This window comes from Gorilla gorilla, chromosome 1 (assembly GCF_029281585.2).
Source record: "Gorilla gorilla gorilla isolate KB3781 chromosome 1, NHGRI_mGorGor1-v2.1_pri, whole genome shotgun sequence".
Lineage (NCBI taxonomy): Eukaryota > Metazoa > Chordata > Mammalia > Primates > Hominidae > Gorilla > Gorilla gorilla.
The window spans coordinates 112,963,505-112,986,282 of NC_073224.2; the positions used below are offsets into that span (position 1 = coordinate 112,963,505).

A 22,778-nucleotide genomic window follows, 5' to 3' on the forward strand; every position below is an offset into this window, starting at 1 on the left:
GGACTCAACCCTTGAAGCTATAGGAGGGTAAACCTCTGATGACCATACAATTTAGGGAACACTAACACCTCAAAAAACTCTGTAAACTTCCTTCCTTCCTTTTCTTCCTTCCTTCCTTCCTTCCTCCTTCCCTCCCTCTCTCTCTCTCTCTTTCTTTCTTTTCTTTCTTTGTTCATTTTTGAGACAGAGTCTTGCTCTGTCATTCAGGCTAGAGTGTAGTGGCTGGATTATGGCTCACTGCCGCCTTGACCTCCTGGGCTCAAGCAATCCTCTCACCTCAGCAAGACAAGATAACTAAATATTTTCATTTGGAAATTGGGAATTTAATAGCTGGGACTATTGGCATGCTCAGCTAATTTTTTCCTCCTTTTCTTTTTGTAGAGACAGGGTCTCATCATGTTGCCCAGGCTGCTCTTGGACTCCTTGGATCAAGCAATCCTGCTGCCTCAGCCTCCCAAAGTGCTGGATTACAAGCATGAGCCACTGTGCCCAGACTTAAGATTTTTTCATACAGGAGGAAAGAATTTGGGAAAGTAGGTGTGTGTGTGTGTGTGTTGGTTAGGGAGCCAACACATTTTTCTGCAAAGCTTGAATTCTATGCCTCAGTTTTTCATTTTTGTTATGTGCAAAATAAAATCATATCCTGCTATAGATTTAAACCTGTGAGCAGATCCTACTCAAAACCTGATTCAAACTTTGTGTAGATCTTTGTCTCTCTATGGCATAAGAATAAATTCTTCTGGTTTTCTTCCCTCAGAAAAATGGACTTAGACTTCCCACAAGCCTTCCAGAAAGAACTCACCTGCCTCATCTGCCTGAATTACCTCATAGACCCCATCACTATCGGCTGCGGGCACAGTTTCTGTAGGCCCTGCCTCTGCCTTTGCTGGGAAGAAGCACACACTGCTGCCCTGCATGCAGGGAACTGTCACAGCAGGAAGATTTCAACCAATATTCTTCTGAAGAATCTTGTGTCCATTGCCAGAAAAGCCAGTCTCTGGCAATTCCTGAGCTCTAATGAACAAATGTGTGGGATCCACAGGGAGACAAAAATGTTCTGTGATGTGGGCAAGAGCCTGCTCTGTTTTCTGTGCTCTAACTCTCAGGAACACTGGGGCACAGAAACACTGGCCCACTGAAGGGGCAGCTAAGGAACACTGTGTAAGTGATGACCCAGAGCCCTTTGAAAGCTGGAGGGCAGCACAGGTAAAGAGATTAGGAGGAAGATGAAGAGCATGAGGATTAATCTATTCTTTACCGAGTGTCATGTACTGCCTAGGTATCAGTGATATAACTATTATCCTGCTATCAAATCTACTGATAACTGGCTCATTTAACTTATATGCACTCTTTACAATGCAATAAATCCTCTGACTGCTCCCACCATCATGGCACCTAGCCATGATATGACTTGTCTCCACACTAGCAGAAACTAATCCAGTCCCTATATTAGGGATTAGTGGCATTTATATATATATATATAATTTTTATATATACTTTTTATATGATATATAAAACATAAATTAATATTTATACAATATATATTATATACATATATACATACATATATATTATATACATATACATATACATATATATATATATATATATATATATATATATATCACAATGCCAAAAATGTTTTGTCTTCGAAATAATCACAGTGCATTTGGAGAGACAAATGCATCTACAACCAGGCGACAACACTGAAAATAAAATTGTAGCAGTTTGAATAGGGGATTAAATGAGTTAATTTTTTCCTGGGGTTCAAAAAAAGAAACAGCAGCAAAAAATGGTACTTAAGATTGAAAGTTGGCCGGGTGCAGCTGCTCATGCCTGTAATCTCAACACTTTGGGAAGCCAAGGTGGGCGGATAACGTGAGGTCAGGATTTCGAGACCAGCGTGGCCAACATGGCGAAACAACGTCATTACTAAAAATACAAAAATTAGCTGGGCATGGTGGCAGGTGCCTGTAATCCCAGCTACTCGGGAGGCTGACGCAGGAGAATCTCTTGAACCCAGGAGGCAGAGGTTGCAGTGAGCCAAGATCACGCCATTGCACTGCAGCCTGGGTGACAAAAGCAAAACTCCATCTCAAAAAAAAAAGAAAAGAAAGTTCTGGGTTATGACACAGAACATATGCAACATGAATATGTCATGGTTATGAACATGTAGACTACTCAAGATTGTGTATTTTTAAAATAATAGAATACTAGTTTAAAAAATTAGCATCACAGAATGAAAAATAAGCCACAAATTAGCAGAAGATAATTGTAACACATAAAAACAAAGGATTAAATACAATGGTAATGTAATGATAGCTATTCTTACAAAGTTGTTTCTATGTCTCAGGTACTATTCTGAACAACATACGTGCATCTTGATTGCGTGAAGAATTCCTATATAAGAAAAACACAAACAACAACATTTAAAATGAGCAAAAAACTCGAATAGGAATTTCACAGAAGAGAAAACATAAATGGCCCATAAGCATAATAAAAGATGCTCAACTACAATTCTAATCAAGGAAATAAACATTAAAACCCCAAAGAGATACCACTTCATACTCTAGGAAAAACCTAAAAGGCCGTGAATATCTAGTTTCATTGAGGAAGAACAATGGGAAGACTATTCACTGCTGGTGAGGGTGTAGATTGGTACAACTGCTTTGGAGAACAGTATGATGCCATTCAATAGAGCTGAACACACACATGCCCAATGACCAAGCAATTCCACTCCAGGTACATACTGTAAAAATACTCCTGCACATGTAGAATAGGAGACACTGCATAACAAAGTTCAGTACAACATGAGGCTGAGGTGGGAAGATGGCTTGAGACCAGGAGTTCGAGGCTGCACCAGTAGCTGGAACTATAAGCGTGTGTCACCGTGTCTGGCTAATTTTTTGCTGTTGTGGTTGTTGTTAGAGATGAGGTCTTCCTTTATTGAACAAGCTGGTCTCCAAATCCTGGCTTCAAGTGATCTTCCCACTTCTGCCTCCCAAAGTGCTGGGATTACAGGTGTGAGCCACCATGCCCAGCCAAGTTCTGCTTCTTAACCTGAGGTAGATACTTTGATGTTCCATTTTCCTTTATTGTACAGATATACTTTATATTCTCATATGTGACAAAAGTCAAAATTAAAAAAAAACAATTTAACGTTTATACCCTTTAGATGAATGATGGGCAAATTTACATAATGAATTCATTACTGAAACAATGTATAGATTTCAGACTAGGAAAGTAACTATTTATAAAAGAAAAGCTTAAAACCTGAAACAGAAACAAAATCCTGAAACTGTAAAATTGAATCAAACTAAAATTTAAAAAACAAAGCAATGATATAAAGTATCATTTGTCCAAATTTGTTCTACAAAATGCTTTTTTCTTAAATATGTCTGAGGAAAAGCAGGTTCTAGGAGTAAAATATGTTTGAAAAATGCTGGATTAAACAACTGAACCTATGAAGGAAGGAATAGAACTTCTCAAGCTCTTGACTCTGGAATCTTTTTTACACGGCGATTAACACCATGCTTCTCCTTGGATTTGTATTTCAGATAAACACAATCTGGGAAATATTTTATAATACAGAGGGCCACACAAGATTGAATATTGCCCCCAGGAATGAAATGAAAACAGGAATGGATTCTCCAGTAAGAGGTACCCAGATATCCTAATCTTCAGTAGCTGACCTAAACCCTGGACAAGTGGGATCAAACCCCATAACCAAATACAACTTTTTAGGAACTAAGTGGATAATCACTCTGTGTTGTATGAACATGTGGGCAGTGTGTTTCCTACACAGCTTAAAAGTGCAACAAAAAAAGATCTAGGTGTCATATAAAGAATTTCTACCACAGTTAGGGTAATGGTGGACTGACAGGCAGAGGGTCTTAGATGTGACTTAAGTAAAGTTCAATAGAAGCTTCCAGCACAGATATTCATGTTTTGAATTGGACCGCTCAGTTAAAAAGTTTTCCCATTAGACTTCCCCTGATCAAATTAGAAATTATCTAATTTTCTAATAAAGTTTTCCCCAGGCACAAGGAATCTGTGAACTGGACCTAAAAAATTCTTCATAATGTGCTTTTATTACCATAAAAGATGCACATTTATTTTAAAAACTTCTCTACACCACTATTATAAGCCTTTGCACACACTTATTTCTTTTGGAAGCTAACTTCTGAGTGGTAATGAAATATATTCTTAAGAAAAAAGTCCGACACAATGCCTTTGCGTCTTAAAATGTGTTAAAATATTATTTGAAAAGAGTCAAACATCTGTCTTTTCAGGGTATCACAGGGCGTCAAACTGGAAAATGTGGCACTGCCAGGAGTTCCTACCTGGTGAAGCATGGCAGACTTTTCTCTTCAGAGGGCTCTTGACAGGGTAGCATCCATTATCTTGCCAATTTACCACAACCTAGGCCCAATCCTCAGTCTTATAGGTTCAGAAATTTATTTTTATCAGCATCAGTAGGGTAGCTACATTGCTTAGAAGCAAACAAAATTAATCATGCTTCAATAGAAATCAGGATATAGATGTATTAATACAGAATGACAAATATAACTGTGACAGAAATAGGAATGCCTGTTTACGGTCATATACGGCCAATACTTTCATTACAGCCAAACTCATACATGCAGCCAAATAAGAGGCCCCTGGATACACAGGGAATCAGAATAAAAAAAAGAAGAACTGAACATTTAATAGTCTTCTTTCATTCAATCAATATATTTTTTAATTAAGCAACTACTATGTCCAGGTAACCTTCTAGGTCCTGGGGATACAGAGGTCTCTGCTTACAGAAGTCATATGTAAGTAGCAGGTGAAGAGTATGTGTTTCACAGAAGTTTATTACAATATATTAACAAGAGCAAAAAATTTTGGAAGCAATCTGAATGTTCAATAGAGCTCCAATTAAATAATAAATCCAAATAATGAAAAATAATGCAGCCCTTTAAGAATAAGCACTTGCAAGCCGTAATTCATGACATGGGAAAATTATCATAATGGAAAAAGAAGCAAGCTATATATAGTGCATGATCCTATACACACACATACATACATACATATTTCCTATCCCTTTATATGCATAAGAAAACAAGCGGGAGGAAAGTCATATCTTTAGTCAAATCTTGTTTACTAACGTACTATTAATGATTATCTTTTCTTTTTCTTTATACCCTTTTGCATTTTTCAATTTCTTAAAATAGCCTTACATGCCTTTTATCACCAGGAGAAAAATTACTTCTAAAGTAATTTCAGTCAACATGCATACTAAGAACTCTTCAGATTTATCTGTTAGAAGCTGTGCATGAATGCCAGTCCTTGCATCTGTCTTGGAACTCACAGAGAGCTCTTTTCCCATGGCTTTAAGCAATACTCAAAAAGACTAGCATACCTGAATTTCCTAGTCCTATGTTTTTTTCATCCAACAGCCAGTCTTGTATTTCTAGCTGTTTTCTAAACATTTCAACCAAACCATTTTACAGATAACTCATACAGTCGTCCTTTGATATGCATGGGGAATTGGTTCCAGAATCCCCCTTGTGTACCAAACTCCATGGATGCTCAAGTTACTGGTATAAAATAGTGTAGTATTTGCATATAACCTACACACATCCCCCTATATACTTTAAATCATCTCTAGATTACTTAATAACAATTAATACGATGTAAATGCTATGTAAATAGTTGGTATACCATGTTGTTTTTTATTTGTATCATTTTTTATCATTGTATTTTTTTCTGACAATTTTGTTCCACAGTTGTTTGAATCAGTGGATGCAGAACCCATGAATATGGAGAGTCAATTGCATTTTATTATGCCCAAAGGTAAATGCATAATTTTTCCGCACAGCTAATCTTCTAGCAACCCCATTGCTGTCCATGGTAAACAGGCTTAGTTAATCTCGCCATTTCCCGTTTCAGGTTCGTTAAAAAACTCTTGTCAAAGTCTCTTTCATCCCACCTTATTCTTCATCTCACTTCCATCAGCATATCAGTCCAGGCCCTAGTAACATTAATGTTACTAATGGCACTGTTAGTAACATTACTTAGCAGCATTCAAGTGGGTCTTCCTGATGCCATTCTCTCCCATCCTCAAATCACTGCTCTTTATATAGAACTTGTATGATGTCATTCATTGGCTCAAAAACTTTTAAAGCCTTCCTTTTTCTACCACCCCAATCTAAATTTCTATGCCTGGCTTTTATTAAAACCCAGAATTTGGCCCCACCCTAGCTATTTAACTTTATTTTCCACTATTCACTAGTCTCCTCCCTCATCAACGAGAAGACATACCATAATCAACCTCACCTCTAACGCTTGGAATATCTAAACTTAAAAATGGTCCTTCCTTTCCCCTTTACTTGTGTTTAAATAACCTGACGAATTATTCCTCCTCTGCTAAACTTTTCACAATTTCTTCAACCTCATTTATGTTTCAGATTTTCAGAACATATCTTGCCGTTTATTAGGAATCTCACAATTAGGCACTCTCATGCAGATAGATTTACAATCATGTATGTTGTCATCTTCTATTAAATTCCATACTCCTTGAAGGCAGGAGCCATGCCTTATTCTGTCCCCCAGAGTACTCAGAATGATGCAGAGCACACAGAAAGTACTCAAATCTTGTTGACTGATCCAGTGAGAAATGACCAACTTCAGTTCCAGCCTCTCTTTAACATGTACATAGCAATTTGGGCAAGTCAAGCTCCATCCTGAAGGACATAACAGGGGACTCTTTAAGCACATTATTATGAAGGCCCTTCAGGGATAACACCAGAGTGATGAGGTGCCCTATACCAGGGATAATGGAGACAGAGTTCTTGGGATTCATCACTGGGGTCCTCAAAGCATCTTCCAAGGGCATAATAAGGAAGGACTCAAACACCTTTGAATCTCCGTGAGACCAGGCATGAGGTCTTTTGAAAGAGTTCTTTAACTGGAATGAATGTCAAAGAGAAGTATAATAAAAGAAAAGACCTGAGTAGGGTCCCCCTTGTTCATAAAATGACACTACCTAAATCACCAAATCTCACTGAGCCTTGGTTTAACTCAAGAGGTTCCATGCCACTATAAGAGGTGGTAACTGCCAACTGATAAATATTTTCATATGCATAGTCATAGTGCCCCATATTTATGAACTTCTTAAGAGTCTTCAAAAAGCTTTCTATATACATTATCCTTTACTTTCTAACCTTTCTAAATACGAGGTGAGAGAGACACAAGTGTTCTATCAAAACAGAATCTTGGCCGGGCACAGTGACTCACGCCTGTAATCCCAGTACTTTGGGAGGCAGAAGCGGGTGGCTCACTTGAGGTCAGGAGCTCGAGACCAACATGGCCAACATGGCAAAACTCCATCTCTACTAAAAATACAAAAAATTAGCCAGGTATGGTGGCAGGTGCCTGTAATTCCAGCTACTCGGGAGGCTGAGGTAGGAGAATTTCTTGAACCCAGGAGGCAGAGCTTGCAGTGAGCAGAGATCACACCACTGCACTCCAGCCGGGGCAACAAGAGCAAAACTTCATCTCAAAATAAAAAACAAAAAACAAAAAACAAAAACATAGAGACTTTTGCAAGGACCATGTCCCACCCAGAATGTTGCCTACCTTTCTACAGTTTTTCAGGAAGAGGAAATATTTTCTGCTTCTCTTGCTGAGGTTTTTTTTTAACCACCCATTAGGATCGTATAGATTTCAGGATCGAACACTGGGATTCCCTCAGCACTAAAGGAGGAAAATTGCAAACAGAGCTGAAAGTGCAATGTGGAAAGGTCAGGCTGAGGAAGGTTCTTAGCCAGTAGATCAAGGGCAGAAAGGACACTGCCTCCTCAGTCTCCCACTAGGGAACTTGTGATTCTTGTCCCCTGACCTCAGAATTCCTTGTTATGTTTGTTTTGTCTCCAAGGGAAGGGTTTGAATTACAGAATTTAAGGCTAGAGTGGGCCTCCTGCAGTTAACATTAACCCTCTCTCTCCTTCACTGGCCGAGGTGAAGTCTGGGACCATGTAGTTCTGACGTCCGCTCTCTTGGGGGACCACCAGTTCACCCACCTCACCCGGCAAGCTGGGCCCTAGTTTGGCAACAGGCATCTTCCACCCACCTGGGAGGCAGGGTTCAACACTCTGCCTCTGACCTTTTTTCCTTACTCTGCCACCGGCTTAGGCAGCCAGAAGGGGTTGTCCAGCCAGCACCTGGGCTTTGGTGCTCCTCAAGCAGGTGGAGGAAGTTTCAGGCACCTGGCTCCTCAGGTGTCTGCCATCCAGCTGCTCTTCAGGCCTGCCCAGCAGAGCTCTCTTGACCCAGCTAGAACTGGCCAGAACTGACTCACTCAGGAACGTGTAGACATTGGCATCAGGGGCTGCTTTAATTTGCACAATTTCCAAATACCTCTTTTTTCTTCTTTTTCTGATGAGTCATCTCCCTAGACTTGCATTTTAAAGAGATAGGTAGTTATCAGTTTCCAGAGAACACGTGGTAGAACATTTATATCTCAAAGACACAGAGCTGAGACTTCAGGTTTAGATACTATAATTTGCCTAAACCAAAAAGGAAGGTGTAGGTAAAGTTCTAGTCAAGACAGGATGGCCAGGAAAAACACCTTAAACCAAGGGATGGCTTGCTTTGCTGATTTAAGCCAACGGCTTCTTTATCATAAGACTTCCCAGTGATTTAGTCCTCCCTCTCTTCCAGTGCACAGAGACATACCCCTCCTTACAAATAAAAATGTTCTTTATAGATGTAAATTTATTTTACAAAAATGTTTCAAAATAACCAGATTAAAATCATCCTTATGCCAGAAAGACTTTTTTTTTATTACTAGAAATGAAACAGTAAGTATTTGTTGTATTGACATACTTAGGCTTAGACCTATGTTTAACAAGAAAGCCTAATAATAGCATTGTGGTTAGACTGTAGCCTATTTTTCCAAACCATCATTTTATTATTAAGGAAAGAAAGGATCAAATACCTTTCATTCATCTGATATGATCCTTTAAAACACATTCCACTAATAAGTCCTATTTGGAACAGCTGAAAATCTTTTAATAAAACTTTTTAAAGATGAGCTCATGGCTTAGTGCAAATTTCACAAGCTTAATTAGGTCAAATGGAAGGAACTCAGACGAGTAGTTGCCCAATCAGGGCCCATTATTTGTAAGTCATCAGCCCCCTTCATGACCTTAAAACTCCACTCTGACCTAAATATTGCAAACCTATATACAACAAAGTGAAAGGATTAATTTTCATTCATCAACCTCTCAATCCCAGATTTTCAAAGAAAAAACCTATGTAAGGAATACTTACCAAAACCAGACAGGAAAATTAGAGCCTGCATACATAAGAGTCAAATTTGTTCCACTACAGCCAGGTCACATACAATTACATGATTTGGTTCTTCATACACTCTGGAACTGACCAGGACAGAGTTTAGCATAGAAAAACTGTAAGAAATAGGTTCCAAAACATAGAAATTGCAAAGTCCAAAAGGCTATGAAGAAAACTAATGTAAATGAGAGACTCCTCTCCCTTTGCTTTAAAGAAATAGACCGATCAGAGAAATGCAAATCAAAACCACAATGAGATACCATCTCACACCAGTTAGAATGGTGATCATTAAAAAGTCAGGAAACAACAGGTGATGGAGAGGATGTGGAGAAATAGGAACACTTTCACACTGTTGGTGGGACTGTAAACTAGTTCAACCATTGTGGAAGTCAGTGTGGCCATTCCTCAGGGATCTAGAACTAGAAATACCATTTGACCCAGCCATCTCACTACTGGGTATATACCCAAAGGATTATAAATCATGCTGCTATAAAGACACATGCACACGTATGTTTATTGCAGCACTATTCACAGTAGCAAAGACTTGGAACCAATCCAAATGTTCAAAAATGATAGACTGGATTAAGAAAACGTAGCACATATACACCATGGAATACTATGCGTCCATAAAAAATGATGAGTTCATGTCCTTTCTAGGGACATGGATGAAGCTGGAAACCATCATTCTCAGCAAACTATCGCAAGGACAAAAAACCAAACACCGCATGTTCTCACTCATAGGTGGGAATTGAACAATGAGAACACTTGGACACAGGAAGGGGAACATCACACACTAGGGCCTGTTGTGGGGTGGGGGGAGGGAGGAGAGATAGCTTTAGGAGATATGCCTAATATAAATGATGAGTTAATGGGCGCAGCACACCAACATGGCACACGTATACATATGCAACAAACCTGCACATTGTTCATGTGTACCCTAGAATTTAAAGTAGAAAAAATATATATAAAAAATAAAAAAAGAAAGAAATAGATGTCCTGTAAAAATACACACAATTTTTACAGACAAATACATTTATAAGTTGTTTTTATCTTAAAAATTGGGGATATTTCATATTTATAACTAATTATTGAGCCTTAAGTTTTCTTGGCAATTTCTAGGCTAATAAACTAAGAATCATGTAAACTAAGCCAAAGTAGAATAGACATAATAGTCCTGAACACTTCAACTTCCTATCCTTCAAGAAGTATACCTCGCAAAGCTCATTTGAGAGAGGAAAAGCTTTCCTCCACCCTCAGTTTTAGAGTGCTGAGGCTTCTCATCACATTTCTATGACTTGTAGCTTAAATCCATGTTACATGGTCACTGGCATTGTTAGTGCTTCTCTTTTATCACTGTAGGAATTAATCAATTTGGTGGCATATTTAATTATTTCTATCACTAGAGGATTGTAAAATTACATATATGAATACCTCACTTTAGAGGCCACTTAATTTTTTTCCAAGGGGATATTTGACTATATTTCCCTTGTGTCTTATTTAATGATTTTATAATTTAAACCCTAAATTATAAATCTAGAAGTTAGAAAGTATATTTCCCCACTGGATTACATTTTTGGAAATATTATTTTATATGTGCACAATATTACAAAATCACTGTAGACACCTGAAAACTATATTATCTTTTAAAGGCAATATTTACATTAAACTGGTATAAAAAATTGTTTGGTACATTTTTTCCAGTACATTTTGTGTATATTACATGTTTAACCTTTTTTTATTCAGCAAATAATTTTTGAGTATCTACTAAGTGCTAGGTTCTGCATTACTAACTGATTTTAAAGAGTGAAATAACAGACATGGTCTCAGATAATAAAAATTAACATTACGTCACTTATTTATATATTTTTAAACGGTAATTATGAAAACTTTTTGAGATTTTTAACTAGATAACATTATAATAATGTACTTGATGTTGTTAATATTTGCCAGTGAGCAAAAAAGAAAATAAAAAGATGGTTTTATTCAATATACACTTTAAAATTGCAGAAAATAGTCAAGTTTCTCTGCTTTGCAGTTGAATGTCTATGTGTTTTTCTCTGCAACTTGGCTTTTGTGGAGTGAAACAATTATTCTTCCAGCCCAATGAAGGCAGAAGAGTAACAATAAATCTAATATTTTAAATGCTTATCAAAAGATAGTAAACACATTATTTCAGAATACTGGGTTCAATAAGTTGACCTACAAAAAAAGCCAAACTGACAGTATTACTGAATAAGGAAAGGCCCAAAGAGACAAAATACTTTTTATTTTGTAACCTCGGTATGACACAACTTACCCAAACTATAAAGACCCTAAATTGCCAAGATGGGTGCTTATAATATGGAGAGTTAAAAAAGTCATTTCACTTTTAGCTGTTTTATTTCTCTCAGAATAAAAAGTGTATAAGGAGTTGATAAAGAAGTTGATACTATAAGTTAGTACTACAATGACAGCACTTTTCAAGAAAAGACTTTTTTCTCTCTTACAAATATCATGTTAGCAGTATCTTTTCTCCAGAAATAATGAGGAAATAAAAACATAAGTATGTGGGTAATTAGTGTAGTTTCTTAAAGAAATGAGTTAGGCAACAGGCTAATAATGTATATTTCGCTGGCTTTTGAATGCCAAAAATCATATTCTTTATAAGGCACAGAGAAGATTTTTCTAAAGAATAAGTATGTGAACCTGAAAAGTAATCACCACTTGGTAGTGACAATATGGATAGGGTGAAGGGCGTCACCAAGAAGCAATGAAAAGATACATTTGCAGTTAAATTTGAAAACCATGATGTTTAATACATATAGTAATAAAGAATACTTTCTCCTGTTTCCAAATTATTTTAGAATTTAAGATAGAAGCTAAAATACCTAGGGATAATGATATGACTATCAAAAATTAAAAATTAAAGGACATTTTGAGTATTATAAATTAAGAATGAGAACTTATTACCCAATGAACAGGGGATAATTCATTATGTTCCACATCCATTGAATTAAAAGACAGGCCCATTACCTGGATAATTTGAAAGTTTAATTTTATTTAAAAGTCTTGTTTCATTCATCAAGCTAAAGGATTAGCTCCCAGAAATATTCTAGGATTGCCTATCCCCAACTCTGTAGGAAGTATAGAAAGAATTTTATAAGGGCCACCATCTAAACATTATGATGTAAATAATTTAGTACCATTTCATTTGCCTTTGTAGATTTAAAAATGTAAATGGCTTTCTCATATTAGGAAACATCACTTTTCAAAACCCAGGTAAACATAGTATATTGCAAGAGAATAATTATTTTCTTTATTAAAAAAGAAATACTGGATGCTAAGTCCAAAAGACATAAATTATTTTATACTAATAACTACTAACATTTTATTCATTAAAATATAAAGGTCAAAGATTTCAAAATGATCTTTAAATGATTAATAACATGTTGATCTTTTTCTTCTTTCTGTAAACCTTTTTGAGTCTTAACAATACCCAACTATACAAGCAATATTAAGTAGTATATAAACTTGGATTAAAATATTCAAATTTACTAGAATGTGGACATTGGAAAGAATGAAAATAAACAGAAGCATAAAGCAGCAGATATAAAATTAAGAAAGCAACTAAGAGTGTTTAAAGTGCATATTCATCTGTAGTCTAATGTCTACCATAAACAATGAGTCTTCTCAGTAAAACACAAATTGTTCATGAAGGGAAAAAGCATGTTGTATTAGAGCATATTCAACATAATTTTTTTAGTACTAACTTGTGCCTGGAGTATTATTGGTTTTTCTATTATGAACTTATGCACTTGATAATTTTTTTCATCAAAATTGTATGTACAACTCCATTCAAAAGCAGTTTTTGGTCTTTTTTTTTTTTTTTTTTTTTTTTTTTTGAGACAGAGTTTTGCTCTTTTCACCCAGGCTGGAGTGCAATGGTGCGAATTTGGCTCACAGCAACCTAGCAACTTTTGCCTCCCAGGTTCAGGTGATTCTCTTGCCTCAGCCTCTCGAGTGGTTAGGACTACAAGCATGCACCACCATGCCTGGCTGATTTTGTGTTTTTAGTAGAGACATGGTTTTGCCATGTTGACCAGGCTGGTCTTGAACTCCTGACCTGAGGTAATCCACCCACCTTGGCCTCCCAAAGTGCTGGGTATGGGCAAGAGCCACCATACCTGGCCTCAAAAGCAGTTTTTAGAAACAAACACAATATAACACCAAAGTTGAAAAATCCATGCTCACCCAAGGATGCCAGGTTTCATAAATTATAGATAGAATACTACATCAAAAATAAGACAATAACCCAAAATATACCATTAAAGATGTACCCACTCCTACAACTAGAGATAACTAATCTATCTAGTAGCAAATGATACTTCAATCAGTTTCAGCATGTCTGAAATCTTTAAGGACAAAAGTGATAAAACATGACTTCATTCTTCATTAGACTCTTAGAACACTTGAAGGAAAATAATTTCTGAAGCACGAAGAGGTAAAGAGGTGTAATCTTTCAAAAAGATATTCAGTGTTGAAAATCCAAGAGTGCAATATCATGCTGGGTGCGGTGGCTTATGCCTGTAATCCCAGCACTTTGGGAGGCCACGGTGGGTGGATCACCTGAGGTCAGGAGTTCGAGTCCAGCCTGGACAACAGGGAGAAACTCCGACTGTACTAAAAATACAAAAATTAGCCAGGCATGGTGGTGTGCACCTGTAGTCCTAGCTACTTGGGGGGCTGAGACAGGAGAATCGCTTGAACCTGGGAGGTGGAGGTTGCAGTGAACCGAGATCATGCCACCTCACTCCAGCATCAGTAACAGAATGAGATTCCATCTCAAAAAAAGAAAAGAGTGTAATATCGGTATACACAGATAATATACTGAATGAAACAAATAGAATAATTTGAAGAGGTATCTTGATGAACAAGGAGTCATTAGAAAGGTTGTATTTATGTCTTTGAAGGAAATTGCAATGTGAGAAATTAATACTTTGACTACTATACTAAAAGGTTATTGCTAACATGTATTGAGCTATTAACGTGTTAGGCAGAGTACCACATAATTTACAAGTGTTATCTCATTTATTGCAGGTAAAATGTAATTTCAAACTCTGGGAGTATAAATGAATTAGAGTAAAATTCTATTTAAAGGGCCATCAGTAAATCGGTATTTAGGAACAGGGTGATACAGTGCCCAAGTTTTCTATTCTTACTAAATGTTGTGTTTCATTTTCAATGTTTTCTTGGATATTGTTCTTTTTTGGTGATTTTGATTTTTTTTATTTTAGAAAACTAATAAATTGACTCTTCTTGGTACTGACTCGGGTTTCATAGAAGAAAAAGTAATTAAATTCTGTACATTTACCTTTACCTCATTTTTTCTCTTTTAAATTTACTTTAACTGACATATAATAAATGTACATGTTATGGGGTACAGAGTGATATTTTGATATATTTATGCAATGCGTAAAGATCAAGTCAGAGTCATTATCATATCCATTACCTAAATCATGTATTATTTCTTTGCAGTGAGAATATTCAAAATCTTTTATTTTAGTTATTTGAAAACACACAATAAATTCCCATTAACTACAGTCACCCAACAGTGCTGTAGAGAACTAGTACTTCTTCCTTCTCTCCAGCTGTAATTTTGTATGTATTAACCACATTTTTCTTATACTCTTCTTTCTCCTACTCTTTCCAGGATATGGTAACCAAAACCCTACTATCTACTTCTACGAGATTAAAAATTTTAGCTTCCATACATAAGTGAGAACACGTAGTTATGTGGTGTTTATATTTCTATGCCAGGCTTATTTCACCTAACATAATGCCCCCCACTTGCATTCTTGTTGCCACAAATAACAGGATTTTGTTCTTTATTATGACTAAATAATATTCCATTATATATGTATGTCACATTTCTTTATCCATTCGTCTGTTGATGGACACTTTTCTTGATTCCATATCTTGGCTATTGTGAATAGTGCTGTAATAAACATGGGGGTGCAGGTAACTGTTTTGATATACTGATTTTCTTTCCTTTGGATATATACTGAAAACCATATGATTAAATTAATAAACACAATAAAAGCGTTTGGCAAAATTAAATATTCTTACATGACAAAAAACTTCTCAACAATTTAGTATAGAAAATATATGCCTTAACACAAAGGACATAAAGGACAAATCTACAGCTAAGATCATACTGAGTGTGGAAAAGGTGAAAGATTTTACTGTGAACAAGAAAATGATTTTACTGGAACAAGAAAAGGATGCCTATTCTCACCAATCATATTTCACATAGTGAAAGTCTTAGCCAGGACAATTAGGTGAGAGAAAGAAATAAAGGACATCTGAATTGGAAAGGAGACAGTCAAATTGTCCCTGTTTAAAGACAATGTGATCTTATACATGGAAAAAAATAAGACTCTACCAAAAGCTTCTTAGGGTGATACATGAAATTAATAAAGTTGCAGGATACAAATCAACATAGAAAAATCAGTAGCATTTCTATATATTGATAGTAAACTAGCTGAAACAAGAAATTAAGGAAGCAATTCCTTTTACAATAGCTACAAAAATGTACTTAGAAATAAATTTAACCAAGGAAGTAAAAGATTTCGACAACAAAAATGACAAATATTAATGAAAGAAATTAAAGAAAACATAAAAAAGGAAAGACATCCACTTTATAGATTGAAATAATATTCTTAAAATGGCCCACTATCCTATGTGATTTACAAATTTAGTACAATCACTAGCTTGTATTTTTAAAAGCACCTTTGCTGCATATTCTTAAGATATTCAATGACAATGCCTGGATTTAAGTTTGAGGTATTATTATATCTATTTTATACTGGCACAATATAATATTATCAGAGGTAACGGTTTTGATTGGTCCTAGGTCATACAGTAATATATACATTGTGATTTATAGACATGCTATCTTTTAATACTCAGACATTTAGAAAGTTCATTTAGACAAAGTTATAAAAACTTGCCTTCCTTTCTGCCTATATCACCTAAAATCCTAATTTAAGAGGTAATAACATTTTTTATTTGATATACAATTTATCAACACAATAAAAATCTAACAATTATCATGTGCAGAGTGTGAAAATCTCATCAGATTAAGGAACACGAAGACATCCTTTTCATATTTTGAATGTAAAACTGTTTTGGAAACTTATTTTCAGAAACAGTTAAAAACATTTTTTCATTAGTTTTTCATGTAAAATTGTGACAACCAGCATGAAATAACTGTCATCACAGAAGCATGGTATATTCGATTCCGAAACATATTCTTTGTAAGTTTTAATATATTTATGTTTTATTTATACTTAATTGTAACCCATAATGTACAGATATTATTTTTCCTTCAACTCTTAAGAATATTCTTAAATAATAAAATTAAAATTAATGAATTATAATTTTTGTTGGTTGGGAAAAAGACACACATACGTGACAGTGCATCACTTCACCTCATCATTTCATTTCATCTCATCATTTTATCTCATCATTTCATCTTATCCCATCTCATCTCATCATTTCATATCATCTCATCATTTCATCTCATCATTTCATCAAATCTCATCTCATCTCATTTCCATTTCATTTTCATTATTTCATTTCATCATTTCATTTCACTATTTCATTTCATCTAATTTCATTTATTTCATTATGTCATTTCATATATTTCATTTCATGTCATGTTTTTGATATCATTTTTCATATCATTTTTCATCTCATCATCTCATCTCATCTCATCATTTCATCTCATCTCATCATTTCCTCCTTTCTTTTCAACATTTCATCTCATTTCTTCTCATCTCATTTTAATTTTATTTCATTATTTCATCTCATTTCATTATTTCACCTAATTTCATTATTTCATCACATCTCATCTCATCTCATCATTTCCTCCTTTCTTTTCAACATTTCATCTCATTTCTTCTCATCTCATTTTAATTTTATTTCATTATTTCATCTCATTTCATTATTTCACCTAATTTCATTATTTCGTCTCATCTCATCTCATCTCAATTCGTCTCATCTCATCACATCATTTTTCATCTCATCATTTTTCATCTCATCATTTAATCTCATTTCATTTCATTTCATCTCATCATTTCAGCTCATCATTTCATGTCACATCATTTCATTTCAACATTTCATTTCATCTCATCATTTCATCTCATCTCATCTTCCAATTTCATTTCAATATCATCAATTCATCATTTCATCCCATCATTTCATCTCATCATTTTTCATCTCATCATCTCATCATTTCATCATTTCTTCATCTCATTTCTTCTCATTTCATCTCATTTCAATTTCATTTCATTATTTCATTTCATTTCACTTCATTTCATTTCATCTCATCATTTTATCTCATCTCATTTCATCAAATCATTTCTTCTCATCTCATCTCATCATTTCATCTCGTTTCATCTCATTTCATCTCATCTCACCTCATCTCATCATTTCATCTCATCATTTCATCTCATTCTTTCATTTCATCTCATCATTTCATCTCCTCATTTCATCTCATCTCACCTCAGCATTTCATCATTTCATCTCATCATTTATTTCATCTCATTTTATCTCATTTCATCTCATATCTCAATTCAATTTCCTTTCATTATTTCATTTCATCTCATTCATTTCATCTCATTTCATTACATCTCATCATTTCCTCTCATCATTACATCTCATCTCATCATTTCATCTCATCATTGCATCTCATCATTTCATCTCATCATTCATCTCATTTCATCTCATCATTTATATTTCATTTCCATTTCATTATTTCATTTCATCATTTAATTTCATCATCTCATTTAATTTCACCTCATTTCATTATTTCATTTCATTTTTTCATTTCATTATGTCATTTCATTTCATCTCATTACATTTCGTCTAATTTCATTTCACCTCATTTCATCTCATCATTTCATCTCATCTCGTATCTTCTCATCTCATTTCAATTTCATTTCATTATTTCATTTCATTATTTCATGTCATGTCATCTCATCTCATCATTTCATCTCATCATTTCATCTCATCACATCTCATTTCATCGTTTTGTTTCATCATCTCATCTCATCATTTCATCTCATCTCATTTCAATTTTATTTCAATTTCATTTCATTATTTCATTTCATTTCATCTCATCAGTTCATCTCACCATTTCATTTCATCATCTCATCTCATCATTTCATCATTCATCTCATTTCATCTCATCATTCGTCTCATCATTTCATATCATTTTATCTCATCTCATCATTTCATCTCATCTCATTCCATCATTACATCTCATTTCATCTCATTTTATGTCATTTCATGTCATCATTTCATCACATCTCATCTCATCATTTCATCTCATCATTTCATCATTTCATCTCATTTCAACTCATTGCATCTCATCTCATCATTTCCGTTTCATTATTCCATTTCATCATTTCATTCATTATGTCATTTCATCTCATCATATTTCATCTCATCATTTCATCTCATTTCATCTCATTTTATCTCATCTCATCATTTCATCATTTCATCTCATAATTTCTTGTCATCATTTCCATTTCATTTTCATTTCATTATTTCATCATTTCATTATGTTTCATCTCATTTATTTCATTATGTCATTTCATTTCATCTCATTACATTTCATCTCATTTCATCTCATCATTTCATCCATCATTTCATTTCATTTCATTTCATCTCATAATTTCATCTCATCTCATCTCATTGTCTCATTTCATCTCATTATTTCATCTCATTTCATCATTTCATTTCATCATTTCAACTCATCTCATTTCAATTTCATTTCAATTTCATCATTAAATTTCATAATTTCCTTTCCTTATTTCATTTCATTTCATCTCATTTCATTATTTCATTTCATCTCATTTTTCATCTCATTTCATCTCGTCGTTTCATCTCATCGTTCATCTCATTTCATCTCATCATTTTGTCTCATTATTTCATCTCATCTCATCTCATTTCAATTTCATTATTTCATATCATTTCATTATTTCATTTCATTTCATCTCATCATTTCATCTCATTTCATCTCATCATTTCATCCATCATCTCATCATTTCATCTCATTTTATCTCATCTCATCTCCTTTCAATTTCTTTTCAATTTTGTCATTTCGTCTCATCATTTCATCTCATCATTTCTACTCACCATTTCATCTCAAAATTTCATCTCATCATCTCATCTCATCTCATCATTTCGTCATTTCAGCTCATCATTTCATCTCATCTCAAGTCATCTTATCATTTCATCTAAGTGAAATGATGTAATGGAATCATGAAATGAAATGGATAGGATGCCCTCAGTGATGTCAAATTTAAAAATTGTTTCTTTTCATGTATGCATTTTTATATTTATATGTATTTATATTTATATTTACTTATATTTATTTTTACTTATTTTTATTTATAATTTTACTTATTTCTTTATTTGTAGACAAGGTCCTGTTCTGTGGCCTAGGCTGGAATGCAGTGGTGCATTCACAGTTCACTGCAGCCTCGAGCAAACCTCCCACCTTAGCCTCCCAGGTAGCTGGGACCCCAGGTGCGCACCACCACACCTGGTTAATATTTTATTATTTGCAGAGATGGAGTCTTGCTATTCTGCCCAGGCTGGTCTCAAACTCCTGGGCTCAAGCAATCCTCCTGCATTGGCAACCCAAAATGCTGGGATGACAGATATGAGCCACAGTGCCAACCTATTTATTTATTTATTTATTTAATAAAGACAAGGTCTCACTATGTTGCCCAGGCTGGTCAACTCCTGGACTCAAATGATTCTCCAAACTTGGCCTCTCAAAATGTTGGGATTACAGGTATGAGCCACCATGACTGGCCTAAAAATAGTATTATATTTTTGTATCATATAATTTTCAATTAGGTAATATGAATATTCTGTACAGGAAATACACCCTTAATTACATAGGAATAAACATTTGTTACACTGAGAAAAATCTAATGGAGCTAAAATTAAAAATTAATTTGGAAAGGTCATTAGATACTGATACATTCTTACATTTATACATTCTTTCATATATTCATATATCCTTTTAACAGTATCAATGGTTTGAAGTTATGTGTACAAAACCATGACCCATATGTAATACAACTAATAACAGGCACTTACAATTCAAGGCATATTATATACAAAGCTTTAACTTCTTATCAAAATATTTTGTTTTTTTCTTTCTGTTTTGGCAGCTACTATGAACACAACATTCAAGTCACAGACACCATGGAGCCCTTACTAAGCATAAAGTACTGTGAAAGGCCAGGGCTAGGACAGAACTGAGACAGGGCCAGGGATAGGACAGAACTGGGGCAGGGTCATGGCCAGAGAAAAACCAGGGGCAGGGTCACAGCCAGGGACATGAGAGGACCAAGGCCAGGGCCAGAAGCAGGGAAGAACCAGGGCCAGGGCAGGGACATGGCAGGGCCAGGGCCATGGCCGGATCAGGGTCGGCAGAAGGCCAGGGCAGGGCTAGGGTAGCACAGGGCCAAGGCAGGGCAGGGTCAGTGTAGAGCAAGGAATGGGCCAGGGTATGGCAGGGCAGGGACAGGGAGGTCCAGGGCCAGAGTCAGGTCCAGGACATGGACAGGGCAGGGCCAGAAACATGGCAGGACCAGAAAGGTGACAGGGCAAGGGCAAGGCCAGAGAAGGACCATGGACAAAACATGGGCAGGGAGGGTCCAGGGCAAGGGCAAGGCCAGGGCAGAACCAGAGCCAGAGCAGGCCAAAGGCAGGGCCAGGGCAGGGCAAGGCCAGGGTAGGGCGGGGCCAGTGTAGGGTGAGGGTAGAGCCAGGGCGAGTTCAGGGCCAGGGCAGGACTAAGATAGCACAGGGCTAAGGCAGGGCCAGGACAGGGCCAAAAGGAGGGGCCAGGGCCAAGCATGGCCAGTGTCAGACCTGGGGATTGTCAGGGCCAGGGTCAGGGTCAAGGCTGGGCCAGGGACAGGGCCAGAGCAAGGGCAGGGCCAGGGACAAAGCAGAACCAGAGAGGATCCAGAGCAAGGCCAGGGTCAGGGCAGAACCAGGACCAGGATAAGGCAAAGCCAAGGCCAGGGCAGGGCAAGGCCAGGGCAGGGCAAGATCAGGGAAGGGCAAGGCCAGGGTAGAAAAGGCCAGGGTAGGGCCAAGGCCAAGGCAGGGCAGGGCTACGGTAGCACAGGGCATGGCCAAAAACACAGCAGGGCCATAGCAGTGGCAGGACTAGCAACAGGGCTAGGGCAAGCGCTGGACCAGAGCATGGTGGGGACAATACAGGGCCAGGACAGAGGATGGCAAGGCAGGTCCAGGGCCATTTCATGGACTCAGTAGGCCTGGGGTCAGGCCAGGGCAGGGCAAAGGCAAGGCCAGGGAGAAGGCAGGGCCGGGGCCAAGGCAGTGCCAGGGCAGGGCAGGACCAGTGCAGGGCCAATGCAGGGTGAGGGCAAGGCCAGGGCATGGAACGGCAGGGCAGGACCAAGGAAGGGCCAGGAGAGGGCCATGGCAGGGTCATGGCCAGAACAAGGGTATGGCTGGGGTCAGGAATATGGTAGGATGAGGGCTGGGCCCAGGCTGAGGCACGCAGGGTAGAGCATGGCCTGTGCAACGCATGGCCAGAGCCAGGCCATAGAGATGGGAGGGCATCACCAAGGCAGAGTCAGGGTAGATCCAGGGCTGAGCAGAGTCAGGGCAGGTCCAGAGTCGAGGCAGAGCTAGGGCCCAAGCAGGGCCATGGTAGCACCAGGGCAGAGGAGGGCAGGGCAATGCAGGACTGGGCCATGGCAGTGCCTGGTCAACTCCGGGGCAGGGCCAGAAGCAGGACAGGGCCAGGGCCAATGCTCAGGCCAGGGACAGGGCATGACAGGACGTGCCAGAGCAGGGCTGGGCCAACGTTGGGGCAGGGCAAATCAGACCAGGACACCTCCAAGTCCAGCTCTGGCCCTGCCTTGGCCCTGGCCCCTTCCTGGCCTGACCTCGTCCCTGGCCCTGCCCTATCCATGCCCTGTGTGTTTGACCAGTGTTTTATAACCAGAATCCTACAAGAAACTTAAATTAGTTCTTTTTGTGCATTTTTAGTAGAGATGGGGTTTCACAATGTTGCCCAGGCTGGTTCCAAACTCCTGAGCTCAAGCCATCTGCCTGCCTTGGCCTCCCAAAGTGCTGGGATTACAGGAGTAATCTGGCCAAGTATTTACCTTCTTTATGCCTGTTTCCTACATTTGGAAAATGGGGATGCTTTAAGTACCTAGCATATAGAATTATTATGAGAATCAATGCCTCACATATTTACATGTTGATAAAAGTATACTCATAGAGCACTACTGGAAGCAAAGATAGTATTAGTTAAAATTTAGTGATTACTGCAAATATTATTACTATTACAAACAACATAGTATAGACATTACTACTACTATAGTTATCTT

The 22,778-nt window shown here is 37.0% G+C and overlaps 1 pseudogene; it reads right to left on the minus strand.

The window, feature by feature from the left end:
• Window positions 1-944: 944 nt before the first annotated feature.
• LOC129533136 (uncharacterized) lies at window positions 945-21,868 on the minus strand (annotated as a pseudogene).
• Between the last annotated feature and the right edge of the window lie 910 nt (window positions 21,869-22,778).